This window comes from Phyllostomus discolor, chromosome 14 (genome assembly GCF_004126475.2).
Source record: "Phyllostomus discolor isolate MPI-MPIP mPhyDis1 chromosome 14, mPhyDis1.pri.v3, whole genome shotgun sequence".
Classification (NCBI taxonomy): Eukaryota; Metazoa; Chordata; class Mammalia; order Chiroptera; family Phyllostomidae; genus Phyllostomus; species Phyllostomus discolor.
Window position 1 is genome coordinate 28,504,991 of NC_040916.2, and position 17,054 is coordinate 28,522,044.

Consider the following 17,054-nt stretch of genomic DNA (forward strand, 5'->3'; position numbering starts at 1 on the left):
AAACGTGTGCTGTGTTAGGTCATAAAATGTGTGATTATTTATCAAGCAGCAATGCAAAACCAACACAATAAGGATTTTGAGAAAATGCTTTCATGAGTTAAACTGTGAAGCTAGTGAGGTAGCTCTAGGGGCTTAAAGGTGGAGATACTCAGTTGAAGAGTGACGATCATTGACACATTTATTTAGCACACGTGACATGACACCCACATGTGGGGGGAGAGGAGACACGGTAAACAGTCACAGTGATGATGATGAGGAGGAAGAGGGGCCTTTCCCCAGGACCCACAGGTGACAGGAACCTCGGGAACCTCAGTGGGGGTCAGCGGTGGGCATCCCTGTCCTGGACGTGGGTCCCACCGTGTGATGAAACTTCCACTGACGTCCGTCTGCCCCTCCCCCCACCGTCCTGCTCACAGAGGACCTCCAGGTGGGAGGTGGGGGGGTGGGTCTGCTCTGTGCCCACGGGTCACAGGCTGGTTCAGAAACTGGCGGCTGGTCCCTTCTGTATGTCCTCGGCCCCTTCCTGCTGAGACGTTTGCTGTCCAGGAGGCCCTCAGCTCCAGGCCGGGCAGCAGAAAAAAGAGACGTTTCTTCAGCCTGAGGGTCCCCATTCCCACCAGCTGAGCCCGGGGCCACTGTGGTCTCCAGGGAAGGGTCAGGCCCTGGGTCAGACACAGGGACATTCCCCCTCAATTCTGGGCTGGGCAAATGGTCAAGGGAGTGGGTTCGAACATCATAATGCAGAAAACAGGCCTCAGAGGCCCAGAGAAGCGGGTGTGTGGGAAGGTGAAGAGGTGAGACCCGTCGAGGGCATTGTAGAACGAGACCTCCCCCAGCTCACAGTCCAGGAAAACCCCCACCCTCCCAGGGGGGACTCACATTTGTTAGTATGGTTTTGGGGACTGTGAGAACCTGATCCCCAAAACACTTCCTTATAACCCAGAATCCATTCTCAGGTGTCATTTGAACACTTTTCCTCTCCATGTTCTCGCTGCACACCCCAACACACCACTGTGCCCTGTCCCCCACCTCCACCTCCCAGAAGTGTCTCCCTGACATGAAGCTCTCACAGCCCAGCACACAGTAGTTCCCGCAAAATCTCTAGGGGTTTTCTGGCAGGTTCTGCCATGTGTCTGCCTGCTGCAGGCTCCTCCTGTCCTCAGAAACCAGGAGGTAGGGGTGCACCATGTCTGGATCCAGAAACACATCGGCTGCACGGGGTCAGAGGGCGTGGGGTCAGCCGTGGTTGTCAGACTTGAGCCTCAGCCTCATGACATGGGTCTGGGAAGGAGGCCTGAGCCCAGAGCCTGGGGTCCCCAGCCCACCCTGGATATGACCCTTGGCTGTGCCAAGAGAGTCCACAGGGGCCTTGTGTTTGGTGAGGAACCTCCCACCATCTGAAGCTGGCTGCTTCCTTCTACCATTTTCCTGTTTCTGCCCCAGAATGTCCGTGCCCACCTGTGCTGCGCAGTCACATGGATTAAATGTCAGCCCTGGCCCTGCCCCCTGAGCTGGGTGACGTCCTTTCCTGCACAGTCTCTCTTTCCACAGACACCAGCTGCGGAATATCTCAAGTTCAATATCATATCTGAGAACTGGGGGTAAAACACTGGTCTCTGGGGTGGAATAGGACAAATGGGTGGTAGACTGAGCCCCAGGCTGGGCACAGAGGAAGTGCCTGGTGTGACAACAGACACCATGTCCCTCCTGTGCTCGGGGCCAGGCTGGGGCTCCACCTGCTCTGGGGTCCACTCCCCACCTGTCCCACCCCCTCTGGCCCAGGACTCAGTCCTCCAGGGACAGCACCACTGGGCCCCTGGGCTCTGGTTACTGTGGGGTTTGTCCAAGGGGAGGCGCAGGCTGGACACGGGAAGGAGGGAGGAGAGGGGGCACAGCGCTGACTCCCACATCCCCCAGGGAGATGCTCCACCCCAGCACCTCCCCCAAGAGCCCCCCCTGAGCCCCAGCTGCCTCCTCAAGGCCCCAGGGACTCCTCCCTGTCCCTCTGCCCTCGGCCCAGGGTCAGTCACAGTTCTCACTGCTGGGAGCCCTGGGGCCTCATCTGTCCTTGTTGGTCTCCCTAATGTCACCCCACCTGTCACTGTGAATACATCCAACCCCGTCTCTGTGTCAGGGATCTCTTTCACCTCTTCCTGCTGTGACCTTTGACCCACCTCACTGTCCTCAGCCAGCACACAAAAGCCTCCAGGTGACGGTCATCCATGTCCCTTAAACATGGCCCTGAGCACTTTTTCAGTAACAGCCAGAGTGACAGGGGCACCAAGGTCAACTCCACACTGGGGATCGTGTGGGTGATAAAGGGTCACCTGTCACAGGTGCACCAGGACTTGTGATCGGTGCTGCCACATTCTCTGTTTCTGTTCCTGTCAGTCATCAGTGCCAGAGTCACAGTGTGAGAAAGTGCTGTGAGGGGTGTGTTGTCAGGGAATAATCTGTGCAGGTTGTGGGGTCCTCTGTCCTCTCTGACCCTGCACCCCTGCGAGTGAATCAGTCTACAGCACAGTCTGTTGTAGTCTGAGGAGTTGTCTGCATCGTTTTTAGGGCTTATGACACCTTCTCCTCACCGTGGTCATTACTGTCAGACAAACACCCCCTTCAAACAGGCCGTCTGTTTCCTGCGGGTGCTCTGACAACACAGTGACCTCCTCACTCGGTCCTTGTCCCAGCCCTCACAGAGCAGCAGTGACTGTGGAACACGGCAGAACTCGGGGACACACAGGGGCAGGAGGGGAGGAACTTGGTCAGGTCCCCCCCTCCCCCTCCCTGCAGCCCCTCCCTCCAGCCCCGCCCCTCCTGCCTCTTCCTCCCACAGAGACCTGTGGGCCCCAGGACAGCTGCTGTCCCTGGTCCCTGGGCTCCGGGCAGCAGGTGGGGACATCTTTGAGATCACAACCTCAAGTCACCCCAAAACTGTCCCAGGCAAGAGTTGGAGAGGAAAGAGGGAGCAGGGGCCCTCGGGGGTTGTCCTGGGGACACACAGGGACCCACTCACCAGGCTGGAAGAGGGCCATCTTCAACTCTGGAAGGAAGGAGACACAGACAAGGAAAGGTCATTCTTTCTGTCCCCCCCCCCACCCACTGTCCTCACTGAGCCTCTTCTCTCTCCTCTCCTCAGTCCCCTCCAATGTCCACTCCCCTCATCTGCAGCTCTGCGGGCCAGGCTGAACCCTCTCCCAGTGCTGGGCTTCCCTCCATCATGCTGGGGCTGTGGGGACATGAGCAGGCTCTGCCGGGTGTGGGCGTAGGTGTCAGCAGGGTGAGGGGACACTGTGTCTGGAAGGTCCTCTCTGAGTGACCAGACAGGAGGGGGTGGTGCAGACACAGAGAATGAGCCTCTGAGCTGGATGGGATGGCTCTTCCCCCAGCAGGAAAGGCTGCACGTGCTTCCCACACAGGAGCCGGGAAACCAGAGAGCCTCAGGCTCACTCACCTGCATAGGCCTGAGACTGCTCACCTGCAATGGAGACAGACGGTCACTTGAGCTGTCATGTCTGGGTCGGTTCCTTCCTCTCCCTTGTGCCCCCTGTCATCTTCCTGTGTGCCCCCCACCCTCCCCTCCTCCCCCTCTGCCTGTTCCCTCCCCGAATCCCCCTCCTCTTTCCATCAGCTGCAGCTCAGGACCCCCAGGGGCCCTGCACGGGCTGTCCCAGGGTCACCGCACAGCTGTCCTGTCCGTGTCTGTGCAGCGGTCACCCCTCATCTGACTTTTTCTTTCCAACTTTCAGTTAAATTCTGTCCACTGTGCTGGGAAGTATTCAACGGAAAATTCCAGAAAAAAATAAGTAATAATTTTTAAATTGTACATCTTTATGAGCAGCGTGATGAGATCTTGCACCACCACGCTGCCCCCTCACGGGTCCTCCCTGAGTCCAGCACGTCCACCCTGTGGACCGTCCCCCCTTAGTCCCTGAGGAGCATCTCTGTGACAGATGGAGGGTCCCAGCATCACAGCGCTGGTGCTCAGTCACCCGTATTTTACCCAGTAACGTCCCCAAGCACAGAACAGCGACGCTGCGGTGCTGGGGTGCCGATGAGGAGACGTCCTGCACACGGAAAGGAAACCCTCGTGTATTCAGGGTTTGGTAGTGGACGGCATGTCCATCGGGTAAGGGGTGACCACCTTACCCCGAACCCGGGGGTGCTGGGCATTGGGTCAGCCTGTGCACACGAGTGTGCAACTGCGTGCTAGAATCCATCCTCATCGATCTGTGTTAATCCCTGCCTACTTCTGCAAAGAATTGGGCAACTTAGAAAATTTCAGACACTATTTTTCAGCAGTGACGACAGATCTGTCCCAACTGACACTGTGGCCACACTCTTTTTGTGATTTTTCTTTGCTGCTCTTCTGGTCCGTGTGCTGCAGATTTTGTCAAGTCACTGGGGAGGGAGGACCTCACAGGCCTAGTCACCTGCCCCGCCCCCCTCCTTCCCAGGGCTGCCAGGCGTCCCGCGCGAGCGCCCCCTGGTGGGGAGAGACCGCAGCCCCTTCCCCAGGACAAAACCTGCCTGGTCTTCCCCACCCCCCGTGCAGGCTACAACAGCGCCCTCCTAGCTTCCCCTGGGGGGTCAGGGGTGAGGAAGGGGCTGAAAAATGGGAGCACAGGGGCTGGGCTGTGGGTTCGGGGCACTCACGTGGTCGGTACCAGGTCCTTGTCCGCCCTGCAGGGAACAAGGTGAGGGGTGTTGGTGACTCGCCGAAGGCCGGGTCCCAGGGACACGCGGGGACAGCGATCAGTACTTACCAAGTTCATCCTGCAGCCGCTCTGGAAATAAGCAGAAAAAAACTCCTGTCACGGGGACTGAGGGGAGACCCGCGTGATGGGTGGTGGGTGTGGGCTGGGGCAGGATATTGTGCTCTCCTGCAGTGGGGCCTCACCTTTGTGGCTTTGCTCCCACTGCAGCTTTTTCCTCATTGCTTCTTTCTCCGCCTGAGCTGCTTCTTTCTCCGCCCGAGCTGCTTCTTTCTCCTCCTGAGCTGTTGCTTTCTCCCTCTTAGCTGCTTCTTTCTCCCTCTTAGCTGCTTCTTTCTCCGCCCGAGCTGCTTCCTTCTCCGCCTGAGCTGCTTCTTTCTCCGCTCGCTCCCTCTCCTTCTCCTGGGACAGGGCCTGGATCTTCTTCTGCTGCCGCCACAGGAAGTACCACGTCCCCGCCAGGAGCCCCAGCAGAGCCAGCAGGGTCACGCCCAGGGCCACCACCCAGGGTTGGGTGTTCCGGAAGAAGGGGCCTGCGGAGGGTGAGCCTCAGCCATTAGCTGGTCAACTTCACAGGGCATCACAGGGCACAAGGCGATCCTTTTCTTCCCAAAGTGCCCAGAACTCTTGCAGTCACATAATCAGTACTGTTTCTTGAAATGTCTGCCCCTCACATAGGAGAAGTTCGAATATCAGACATATTTACAAAGTTATTAAAATGTCCCCTCCAAACCCCAGTCAGCTTGATCTGGTGATGAAGATGGTGAATTTTGGGGCTGGAAGGCCTGGGTTCAGATACAGACTGTTGTGCCTGACTAGCTCTGTGACCTTGAACTAATGACTTAAGCACCTGTTCCTTGTGTCCTGATGGGTAAGGGATTAACCTAATGCTTATCCAGTGCCTGACACATAGTGAGTGCCATGCAAGTGTTTGTTAAATTTTAAAAACATTAATATAATTTTATTTCATTTTGTTTACAGTAAAGACAGCACTCTATACCGGGAGCTCTACCAGCTGTTTTCTGTGCTCCCCTGGGTCTGGGCGACCTTCCCGCCTCAGCACAGGGGGCAGGTCTGTGTCTGCTCTCACAGGGCAGCGCCCCCTGCACACACGGCCCCTCGGGGGCACTTGCACCATCTCTGACTCTTTGTTGTTACAGTTCATGGTGCAGGAAATAACCTTTTATGTGGGTCATTTCACACAAATGCAAGCTGATTGTCAGATAATTTCCCAGAAGTGGGTCTTGCATAACTGAGTGAGTCCTCTGGATGAGGAGGCTCTGGTGTCCCCAGTGGATGTTGTGCTTATTGACAGAAAACTACACCAAACAATAGCCACAAACCTCTAAGAGTGACCGTCTCCCCACAATCCTGCCACCAGAATGTGTAGCCAACCACCTCGTTTTTTCCTGTTTTGCCAGCCTCGCAGGTGGAAATCAGCTCCCTAGTCAGTGAGATCGGACACCTTTTCCTGAGTCATTTCCTGTTCTGTGGACGGATAATTCCTGTTCTTTGCTCATTGCTCTACTTCGTTGTTTTATATTTTGAGGAGATCAGCCCTTTTCCTGAGATTTGAGTTGTACATATTTTCCCCTTTTCTCATGTCTTTGCTGACCTTGACCATTTGTCCCCAGTCCCCATCCCCTGGCACCGTGTGTGGCCCCAGGAGGTGCTCAGAAGGTGTCTGTGACACAAACAGTTTCATGGGGAAGGAGCAGCAGGTCCCTGCTCTGTCCCTTCTGTCCCCTGCACAGACCCAGGTCAGCAGCAGACAACCACACCTTCCCCCAGGGGCACCAGGGAGCCCAGGGCAGTGGGCAGGGCACTCACCTGCAATGGAAACCGTGGCTGACCTCTCCTGGCCCAGCAGGGGGTTTCTGATGACACAGGAGACCCCCTCCCCAGAGCCACCTTCCAGGATCACAGAGGCTGAGGCTGCATAAAGGCCCTGGGGGTCTGCAGCCCCTGTGGCCCCCTCAGCAGACAAGCTGTGTCCCCTGGAGTCTCTCCACTGGATCTGGGGCTGCGGGTACCAGCCGGCAGACGTGCACTCCACACGGATCCCTCCAGCCTCGTAGCCCTTCATTTCAACGTGGGGGTCAGAGCCCAGTGCTGGGGAGGAACAGTGAGTCTGAATCCTGGGGAGCCCTCTGCACTGGTGGGGGTCTCCACAGCAGGGAGGGGCACACCCACCCTGGATGAGCCCAGCAGGAATTCACAGGAGCTGCTCCCAGAGTGTGCTGTGCAGGAGAGACTGACCCACGGTGTGACCCCTGCCTGACCATGGCTGGACCCTCCTGCTGGATCCAGGGGGATCTGGGCTGGAAGTAACATTGTTTCCCCTAAATCCCCTTAGAGACTGCTGGACCCTCCCCTCCCCCATGGCCCAGACATTCTGGTTCCTGGAACAGCCCCTCACCCCACCCTGGGCAAGCACGTAAACGGTTCCCCCTTAGCTGAAACAGGTCCCACCCCAAAGCACCCATCCATCCCCCCGTCCTGTGTCAGCCTTCTCCATGCTGTGTGGGGGAAGGATCTGTGCACTGTCTTGCCGCCACCCAAGCTGCAGGTGGCAAGGCAGCCCCATTGGAAACTCCTGCTGGACTTAGTGCTGCAGGTGTCAGCCTCTTTTTGGCGTCTCTGTACCATGAGAGGTTTCTGTCACGTGACTGTGGAGAGGGGAACACTTCTCCACAGAGGAGCGCTGACCCAGGCAGGAACTGTGGGGTATTTCCTACTGACACTGAATCCCTAAACACAAGGGGAGCAGGAGGAAGCCCCTTACAGACCTGGAAGGACAGAGTCCTGTGGGGAGGACTCTCTTCAAAGGACCTGTGATCTACAGGGAGGGACAGTGTCAGGCTCAGGAGGCCCTGCAGGGACAAAGCCAGGACCCCCCATAGTCCATCCCCTGCCGGGCTCCCCAGGGACCCACCAGGCAGAAGCCCAGGGCGGGGCTGTGTCCTGAGAAGGTGAAGTGCAGCCCTGACACCCGGACATGAGCACTTTCACAGGGCAGCACCTCAGACGAGGTCACTCTGTCCCTGGGACGGGTCAGGACACAGTCAAGATCACTCAGCAGTGGGTCTGAGCACAGAGGAAGCAGGAATAGTGTGCAGACCTCAGCAGTGACCACCCTCCCTGTCCTGGCTGGGAGTGACCCATGACACCCCTGCACCTTCCTGACAGCACCCAGCCCAGAGCAGAGCCCTGCTTCCACATCCCCCCAAGTCCCCTGACAGCCCAGAGGTCACACCAAATCCTCTCTGACCCCCCTCTCTGAGACACCCCGGTTTCCTCCCCTGTGCGTCCCCCCTCACTGCTCCAGGGATGGACACACCCTGTTCAACTGCAAGAGTGTTTCCAGGGCCTTTGGTTGGAGGGTGTGGGCACCACAGGTGCTGACCCTGCAGCTCAGCCCCCTGGACCCACAGCAGCGGGCACCTGGGGGGCCCACGGCCACTGTCTGGGACACGCTGAACCCAAACACCTGTGTGCCACCCACTGTGGGGGGGTGTCCTCCTCCTTCCCGTCCCTGACCTCCACTTCCCTGCTGAGACCTGGTGGGTGGTGTGAGGGACTCTTTACTGGATGCAGGAGGAGCCCTTCCTGGGGGAAGACCTGGGTCTGTCTCGGGCCTCAGAGAAGCAGGGAGGGAGGTGGGGGGGGGAGGGTGGGGACAGGAGATGGTGAGGAGCCAGGAGTGCTCTCAGGTGGGCCTGGAGTCTCTGCCCCTGACCCCAGAGGAAACAAGCACAGATCAAACCTGAGGCTCACCTGCAACCTTCAGCTCCACCTGGGCTTTTGCATAGAAATCTCCATCTTGGAAATAACACAGGTAGGTTCCTCTGTCAGAGGCTCTGACGTCCCAAATCTGGAGAGCAACCTTCCCCGCAGTGATGCCCTCTCTTAAAATCAAAGTTCTCCCTCGATACTCTGCTGCTGGCATGACTTCCTGCCCGTGTGCATACGTGTGCACTACCTGCCTGGGGCTGGATCGCACCCACATCAGCTCCATGGTCTCAGCGCTCATCTTTGGGGACAGGTGACAGGGTAGCTCAGCGTCTTCACCTTCGATGGCCAGGATGGGCTCGGGGGGTCCCACCACAGCAAACTGAGCTGGTCATCAGAAGAGGGGGCTCCGTCAGAGGGAGCTGGGTCCAGAGGGCCAGGGCGTGCCCCAGCAGGGAGGGCGAGGGGAGAGACACCTAGACAGAAACTGGGTCCTCACACAGGTGTGTCTGGACGGCCTTGCAGGGATGGGGGGAGTCCAGGGTTCTGACTGGGCCCCAAGGTAAAGGTTCAGATGCACAAACGCAGAGCAGGCCCTACCTGAGCAGGGGCTGAGCAGCTGGACCACGGTGAGGCAGACAGGGAGGGCAGGCAGACGGAGGACCAGGCGCCTCACCATCGTTCCCTGCTGGGCAGAGAGAGACTCCAGGAGGGGCTGGGTAGCAGTGACCACCTGGGAGAAGGTGGAGAATTCCACATGGAGACACGGCCTCCTTAGGGCCGGCAGGGGGCACAACCAGGATCCCTGCTGATGGGAGACCCTCCTCTGCAAACGTCTCCTGGGGAGTCTCTTCGCTTTGGACTCCAGCATGGAAATCACCCAGGAAACATGGAACGGTAGTGTACATACCTTAACCCTCGTCCTCAGGGAGAGCGGGACCCTCCTGTGCGAACGTGCTCAGAATCCCTCCACTCACCCACACGTCCTGCCATAACCAGCTGCCGGCCCCCAGCATCACCCTCTGAGGAAGGCAGGCCCCTCCCCTCTGAGTCCCCGGTCCCACTGCTGCCCCCTGCAGGCCATGATCTGCACAGCAGCCAGCTCATCCTGACCCCTCATCTCCCTCCTGCTCAGCCACTCCCAGGGGCTCCCATTCCAGCCAGAGCAGGAGAGTCCTTTGCATCCTGTATTTTGAAAATTATGTGCATGTTTTGCAGGATACAAAATCAGAAACCTACTGCATTTCTATACCCTACTGATGATTCATCTTAGGGAGAAACTTTATAAATTCCATTTACATTTTCATCAAAAAGCATAAGGTACCTAGGAATAAATGTAATTGAAGAGGTGGCAGACCTGTGCCCTGATGGCTGGAAGACGATAAGGAGGGAACCTGGAGGGCGCACACATCAGCGGGAGGACACACACTGAGCTCGCGGGTGGAAGGGTTAACACACACAGAGTGTCCTCAGGGCTACAGCAGCACGCAGGTTCCAGCGAGGCCTGTGAAACACCAGGGGTCTTCTCCTCAGAAGTAGGACGACTAATCCTAAACTTGCTACGGGTCCAGAAAGACCCCACAGAGCCAAGGAATCTTGAGAAAGAAGGAAGTTGGAGGAGTCACCCTATCCGATAGCAACGCCCTAGCATAAACACAGACTCTAGTTCAATGGGACCGAACAGAGCCCGGACAGGAGCCCTCACTTACGTGCTCAGTTAGTCTGTGACGATGGAGGGAGGAGCGGACAATGAGGCCAGGAGTCTCTCAAAATCATGGGAACACTGGACAGACACAGGTGAAGCAATGTACCTGGGTCACTGTCTTGTACCACCTGCCAGGAAAGCCTGAGACCAGAAAACCAGGAGAAAACACAGGCAATGAGGATGCTGTGGCTCTGCTCGTAGTGATGTCCCTTTGGGTGAGTCTCCTCCTGCAAGGGCAAAGAGGGACAAACTAACAGACGGGACCATGACCAACTAACAAGTGTTTGCACAGCATGGGAACCATCAACAAAACAAAAAGACAATGTACTAAATGAAGAAGATATTTTCCAGTAATGCAATATAAAAAGTTTAACCCTGGCTGATGTGGCTTAGTGTGTTGAGTGCCCACCTGCGATCCAAAAGGTCACCAGTTCAATTCCCAGTCAGGGCACAGGCCTGGGTTGTGGGCCAGGTTACAGCTGGGGCCCTGTGAGAGGCAACCAATCGGCGTTTCTCCTGAACTCCAGTGTCTCTCTCCTTCTCTTTCTCCCTCCTTCTCCCTTTCTCTACAAATTAGTAAATGGAATCTTCAAATAAATAAATAAATAAATAAAATGCAGCTAGTAATTAGCCTCTCTACTTTTTAAAAATGCATTTAGTATTCAAAATGTGTACAGAACTCATGTAACTAAATACCGCCCAAACAAACAAACAAACAAATCCTGTTTCAAAAATGAGCAGTGGACCTGAATAGACAGTTTTCCAAAGAGTCAGTGCAGACACACGTGGACTGGAACCCCCTCTGTGCTCAGACAGTGTGTGTGGATTCTTTCTCCAACTCTCCTGTATGTGGTGGGTTCAGATTTTTCTTTACTTTTCTTTTCTTTTTTAAATATATTTTATTGATTATGTTATTACAGTTGTCCCATTTCCCCCCTTCACTCCCCTCCACCCTGTACACCTCCTCCCACCCACAGTCCCCCCCTTTGGTTCATGTCCATGTGTCATACTTATAAGTACTTTAGCTTCTACATGTCTCATACTTTTCTTACCCTCCCCCTGTCTATTTTCTACCTACAATCTATGCTACTTATTCACTGTACCTTTACCCCCTCTCTCCTCCTCCCACTCCCCTTTTACTAACCCTCCATGTGATCTCCATTTCTGTGGTTCTGTTCCTGTTTTAGTTATTTGCTTAGTTTCTTTTGGTTTTGTTTTAGGTGTGGTTGTTAATAATTGTGAGTTTGCTGTCATTTTACTATACATGCTTTTTCTAATCTTCTTTTCTTAGAGAAGTCCCTTTAACATTTCATAAAATAAGGGCTTGGTGATGATGAACTCCTTTAACTTGCCCTTATCTGAGAAGCACTCTTCCAACAAGATGGAGGAATAGGTGGATGCACCGTACTTCCTCGCACAACCAAGAATAGAAAAACAATAATTTACAGGCATAATTTCACTCAGAACTGTCAGAGGATTTATCTGAATAGAAGTCGGACAGCCAAGAAGTTGAAGTAGACCCGTACATCCACACTGGTAGGGGACGATGAGCTGGGCAGGCGCAGGGCTGGCGTGGGTCGGCAGCGCAGGGAGGTCGGGGGAAATTTGGCGCAAAATCGGCGCGACAGCCATCTGGGGTGCAAGAACGCAGCGGTGATCCCTGAGTATGGAAGCTGCGGCTGGGGGAACCAGTGGGGCAGTGATTGTGGACCAGGGCAGAGCTCGTGGCCCAGGATCCCAAGCAAGGAAGTGTCTGAGCCCAGGAGAACGGAACTTCCGCCATTGTACCCTCTTGTCCCCGCTCCCGCCCCTGCCCCCACATATAACGTCACAATCTAGTGACTGGGGTGCCCAGGCCCGGTGAACACCTAAGGCTCCGCCCCCCACCATAACAACAGCGACCAGACCGGAAAAAAAAAAAAAAAAAAAAAAGAAGAGATAGGGAAAGACATAAGATATGTTTCCAGCAGAACAGATCAGTCCCCCAGGACTCATCCTTTTGAGCCACCAAGAAATAGCCAATCTATCAGATGCACAGTTCAAAACACTGGTGATCAGAAAGCTCACGGAATTGGTTGATTTGGGGCGCAATTTAATTGAAAGGATGCAGGTTACCATAAAAGAGATGCAGGAAGATACGCAGAGGAGAGCCAATAGTGAAAGGAAGGAATCTGAGTCTCAAAACAATACAGTGGACCAGAAGGAAGATAGAATCAACCAAGCAGGAAAGCATGATGAAATAAGAATTCAAAAAATTGAGGAAAAGCTTAAGACCATCAAGGACACCTTTAAACATTCCAACATCTGAATTATAGGGGTACCAGAAGGGGAGGAGCAACAAGTGGAAAAGTTATTTGAACAAATAATAAAGGAGAACTTCCCCAATCTGGCAAAGGAAATAGACTTCCAGGAAGTCCAGGAAGCTCAGAGAGTCCCAAAGAAGTTGGACCCAAGGAGGAACGCACCAAGGCACATCATAATTACATTAACCAAGGTAAAAACAAAGGAGAGAATCCTAGAAGCAGCAAGAGATAAGGGGACAGTAACCTACAAAGGAGTTCCCATCAGACTGTCAGCTGATTTCTCAAAAGAGACCTTACAGGCAAGAAGGGGCTGGAAAGAAATATTCCAAGTCATGAAAGACAAGGACCTACATCCCAGATTGCTCTATCCAGCAAAGCTTTCATTTAGAATGGAAGGGAAGATAAAGTGCTTTTCAGATAAGGTCAAATTAAAGGAGTTCATCATCACCAAGCCCTTATTTTATGAAATGCTAAAGGGACTTATCTAAGAAAAGAAGATAAAGAAAAGACATGTATAGTAAAAGGGCAGCAAACGCACAATTATTAACAACCACACCTAAAGCAAAACCAAAAGAAACTAAGTAAACAACTAGAACAGAAACAGAACCACAGAAATGGAGGGCACATGGAGGGCTAGCAGTAGGGGGGTGGGAGGAGGAGAGGGGGGGAAAGGTATAGAGAATAAGTAGCAGAGAATGTAGGTTGAAAATAGATAGGGGGAGGGCAAGAATAGTACGGGAAATGTAGAAGCTAAAGAACTCACAAGTATGACACATGGACATGAACTAAAGGGGGGAAACGTGGGTGGGTGAGGGGGTACAGGGTGGAGGGGAGTGAAGGGGGAAATGGGACAACTGTTATAGCATAATCAATAAAATATATTTTTTAAAAAAGAAGCACTTTATCTGCCCTTCCATTCTAAATGAAAGCTTTGCTGGATAGAGCAGTCTGGGATGTAGGTCCTTGTCTTTCATGACTTAGAATACTTCTTTCCAGCCCCTTCTTGCCTGTAAGGTCTCTTTTGAGAAATCAGCTGACAGCCTGATGGGAACTCCTTTGTAGGTTACTGTCCCCTTATCTCTTGCTGCTTCTAGGATTCTCTCCTTCGTTTTTACCTTGGCTAATGTAATTATGATGTGCCTTTGTGGGTTCCTTCTTGGGTCCAACTGCTTTGGGACTCTCTGAGCTTCCTGGACTTCCTGGAAGTCTATTTCCTTTGCCAGATTGGGGAAGTTCTCCTTTATTATTTGTTCAAATAAGTTTTCAATCTGTTGCTCTTCCTCTTCTCCTTCTGGTACCCCTATAATTCAGATGTTGGAACATTTAAAGATGTCCTAGAGGTTCCTAAACTTCTCCTCATTTTTTTGAATTCTTACTTCTCCATTCTTTCCTGTTTGGTTGCTTCTTTCCTCCTTCTGGTCCACTCTATTGTTTTGAGTCCCAGTTTCCTTCCCATCACTATTGGTTCCCTGTGCATTTTCCTTCATTTCTCTTATGGTAACCTGCATTTGTTCATCTAATTAGTGCCCAAATCAATCAATTCTGTGAGCTTCCTGATCACCAGTGTTTTGAACTGTGCATCTGATAGGTTGGCTATCTCTTGGTCACTTAAAAGGATGAGACGTGGGGCTTTGATTTGTTCTTATGTTTGAGCCATCTCTCTCTCTCTCTCTCTCTCTCTCTCTCTCTCTCTCTCTCTCTCTCTCTTTTTGGTCTGGTTGCGCCTGTTAGGGTGAGGGGCGGAGCCTTAGGTGTTCACCAGGGCTGGGCACCCCAGTCACTGGGTTGTGACGTTGTATGTGGGGGTGGGGTCCAGAGGGAACAATGGCATTTGCTCCATTCTCCGTGGGACCTCAGTCCCTTCTCTGGGATCTTGGGTTGTGTGCTCTGCCCTGTTCCACAGTCGCCGCCTCACTGGGTCTGCCAGCTGCCACTTGCATACTCCAGGTCCACCCGCTGGGATCTCTCATGCCTCAGATGCCTTACGCACCCCTGGATGCCTTATGCACCCAACTCTCTCTGCTCTCTGTGCCTCAACCCACACCTGGCTGCTCATCTCCGCCCCTCCTACCGGTCTGGAAGAATGGGTCTATTTCAACTTCTTGGCTGTCCAACTTCCATTCAGATAAATTCTCTGTCAGTTCTGTGTGTTATTCTGCCTCTAAATTGTTGTTGTTCCAATCTTGGTCGTGCATGGAGATACGGTGAGTCCACCTGTGCCTCCATCTTGACTGGAAGTCACAGATTTTTCTATTTTACAAATAGTTCTGTAATGAACTTCTTTACATATAAATCTACATTTTCTAATACTCACCCAAAGACATTTTTTTCAATGCTTTTTGAGAGAGAGAAGAAGAGGGGGAGATTGTAGGAGATAAATAGAGAAAGAGAGTGGGGAGGAGAGAGAAACATCAGTTGGTTGCCTCTCAGAGGCTGCCTGACCTGCAGTTGGAATCCGAGATCTAGGTTCCTGCCCTGACCAGGAACTGAACCCCCAGCCTTTTGGTGTGTGGGATGATGCTCCAACCAAGTAAGCCTCACTGGCCAGGGTTTTACAATACACCTTTGAGATGCACACCTGGTAACCCAGTCATTCTTTTACCATTATTTCTGTAAATGATGACCTGCTCACTTATATGTAGCTCAGATAAACAGCCATTTTACTTAAGAATTCCAGACACTAACTTCAGAAGGAGCTCACCCCACCCTCAGATGTTCAGCTCTGGGAGGTTTGCTGACCTGACCAGTCACCTGAACAGACTGTGTTTGCACATTGTCCCCTCCATGCAGAACTCTCAACACCCTCCTTTCCGTGTCTTTGCTGTGTTTTTGTTTTCCTCCTTCTCCTTCCTTACAAAAACCCCTGCCTGTGTCCATTGTTCAGATGGTCTTTGAGCTGAGACCCCCATCAACTCGAGGAGCAGGACCTTGAATGGACCTACTTTCCTCCCACCAGTCCCTATCTCTCAGTTATTGGCTTTCAAACAGCAGGAAGGCGAACCTGGGTTTGGTGTCAGCCTCTCTTCTAGAATCTCCTAGAACACGTTCCCACAGACCACCAGCAGAGACTGTAAGAAGCCTTGCCCCTCTCTGACCACAGGAAGTTCCCAGGGACGGGCAGGTGTCCAGCTCCCTGGTTCCCGTTGTCTCCCTCCCACAGGTTTCCCAGGGGAGACCTTACCTGCCCTGCTCCATGCTCCCCCTGTGCCCTCACCTGCAGGCTCACAGCACCACACTCCTTCCCTGGGTGAGGGACACCCTGCAGCCTCCCCCAGCTTCTCAGCCTCCCTCCTAAAGGGACACTGGTGTTCACCAGCACCCCATAATTAACCTTTGCACTCTCAACTGAAAATCACAGAGCAAAGGTACTCCAGGGCTCTTTATTATAGGTGCATCTATGATCTGGAAGAAAGGGTGGGGAGGAAGAAAGGGTGCTCAGCAAGGGAAACAGGGCAAAGTCCCAGTTTGAAAACACTTGTTCTCTGATTGGCTCAGAGTCTTATGTGTCATCAGTTGCTGGGCAGAAACCAGAAGGCAAAATTGGCATGAACTGGGACCCCGTGTTGGATGGAGCAGTGCAGACCAGCTCCAGCCCTGACTCCCTCCCTCTGGGTCTCTCTGTGTGCTCACCTGTGTGAATCAGTCCTGGGTGTGGGTGTGTGTGAGCAGTATCTCACTGTACACACCTGCTTCATGTCACTTGTGTCACAGTGTGTTTAGCAGAGGAACCAGGACAGAGCAGCAGAGGGCAGTGTGGGAGGAGAGGAGGGTGCAGGAATTACAGGGTCACTGTGGTCGTTGGCTAACGTCTTTGACAGCAGAGCCCAGTGCAGGTGTGACAGAGAGAGGGCGGACCCACGCCACCTGTCCTGGCCCCTGTGACACTCAGGCCTCAGATCCATTCCCAAGCAGCACCATGTTCAGGTTCCCACGGGCGGTGCTGTCAGGGACCAATGGGCAGGTTCCAGGTTTTCCAGGGAAGGTTCATGGGGGCGTTGCTGAGAAGGTCCATCCACCCTCTGCCCTTCATCTGAGCTGCACCTGGGTTTCCAGGTGTGCTCACTTCTCCTCTGCTGGAGGACCTTTGTTCTCTGAGGTTGGACGGGAGAGGCTGTGAATGCGCCTGTCAGGGGACTTGGGAGCCGACAGGGTCCTCCTGTGGCCTGCGGCCTCCAGAGACGCTATGACAATCGAGCTTCAAAGCAAACGCCCAGCATCTCAGGGGACTCCAGGGACATCTTCTTTCCCCGCCGTCAGTCTGCCGCGCGCTGGGCTGCAGTTCGCATCGGACCAGCTTCCCGGGGTCCCTCCATCCCCGGGCCCAAGGCTACAGGGCTCCTGCTGCACCCCTCTCCCCTCTCCTCACCCCTTCATCTGACCTTTCTCACCTCAGTGAGGGGGAGAGACAGGACCCAGGTTCCTGAGGGCGGCAGGGGTGGGGGAATGGGCCTGGCATGCAGAAGGTCTCAGCTCTCCAACCACACCCTGGGGTGTCAGACCCTGTTACTGGGGAGAACAGTGCAGACTCTCCTCAGTTAACAAGAGCACTGAGGTTGGGATGTGGCGGCACGCTGTCGTCCTCCTTCCAGTCGTGTTCTCTCC

General features: G+C 53.8%; 1 pseudogene; it reads right to left on the reverse strand.

Moving 5' to 3' along the window:
- Window positions 1–174: 174 nt before the first annotated feature.
- LOC114489461 lies at window positions 175–15,808 on the reverse strand (annotated as a pseudogene).
- Window positions 15,809–17,054: the final 1,246 nt, after the last annotated feature.